Genomic DNA, 1542 nt, shown 5'->3' on the forward strand with positions numbered 1-1542 from the left:
GGCACCGAGCCATGTTTCCTATATTCTTTTATGTCATTATAAGAATGAGATGTACTTTAATTTTCAACTAAATTCAGTGGATGTGAGATGAATGATAATTAATACCAAATTCAGGGCATGGCATACAGCAGGAGGAAAAAATATTTTTAATGAATAGTGAATCGGAGTCGTAGCTATACAATAATGAGATTATATATTGTACATGTATTTACATTTTGTACATACCATAACTCTTTATGTCATTATACAACTGCCAAAAATAGGTGTAATTTTACGGGCAAAAAGGACCAATGAGAGTTTATCAAAATTTGTTTCCTAAAATGTTATCCTTACTGGCATGAATTCCTGTCATCTTCATTTTGTTTTTAGACTGGTTAATGGAAGGGAGAAGAAGTGTAAAGGATTTGCCTCTGTCATTTAAAACTCCTTTCTCCATGGAGAGTCCTCACTCTCCACAAGAGCAAAATCTCCTTTTGACTTCTTTAAATTTTGAAAGAATAAGACAATTTTTAAAAGGACTTTAATTTTTAAGTCCTCACAAAAGTCACAGAGGAGTCTGATCCACATCCCTGGAAAAATCTAAAGGGTCAGATTGTCATTAGCTCAAACCAGAATTGAAATTAAAAATCAGAATAACAATACGAAAACAAGTTTTCTTGTTAATCTGCCATAACTGTTAATGAACTGGGGCCATCAATGTAATTGCAGCCCTTTGCCCAAAGTACTGGAGAGCCTTCTCTGTTGTCACACACAAGCTGTTATTTACAACTATTTTTACATATGTATATATTTACAAATATATAATTTATAGTCAGACATTAAGAGTGCAATGCAGGCCTTACAGGAAAGTATTCTCTAAGTGTCTAATAATGCATACTCTGCAAAACACTGTATTGCTTGCCTCGAAGCATTGCATCCTTTATTCATATAATTGCACACCTCCCACAGAAGAGCTATGCTACGTTTAAAAAAAAGTGGCATACCTTCTATCTCACTGTCTTAATAAAGTGTACATTTTAAAATTATTTAGATGACAAAGAAAAATGTAATTGGAAGGGAATTAAAGAAATACATTTCTTGGCTCATATCACAATTTTATTTCATTTTATTAAGAATTATGGATTACCTTTCGTGAGGGAATTTTAATGTCAAGGCTGTCTTCGCGGAGGATTCTGTTAAGCAGATGCATTTGTGACCTTGGTACTACACAATCATGCAAAGCACATAATAGAATCACACTAAAACAAAGAAAATGAAAAATAAATTAAATGAGGCAAAGGAATAGCAATTTGGCTGAGATTTTGCTTGTTTCCATAAGATACTCCTTTTATTGATTTTATGAAATACCTATTTGTGCACTAGACTCAAATACTGTACAAAACCGCAAGAAATATCACTATTTGACTACTTATGTTTCTACAAAAACACCATCGTAAAGGTGCATTTATTAGTAAAAGTCAACTAATAACTGCTAATGTACACGTCAATCAAAAGTATTTTAGGTTTTTGCCAAAAACTCTGAATCTAGGCTTGATACACAAT

This window comes from Otolemur garnettii, unplaced genomic scaffold (genome assembly GCF_000181295.1).
Source record: "Otolemur garnettii isolate 467f Iridium unplaced genomic scaffold, OtoGar3 scaffold00083, whole genome shotgun sequence".
Lineage (NCBI taxonomy): Eukaryota > Metazoa > Chordata > Mammalia > Primates > Galagidae > Otolemur > Otolemur garnettii.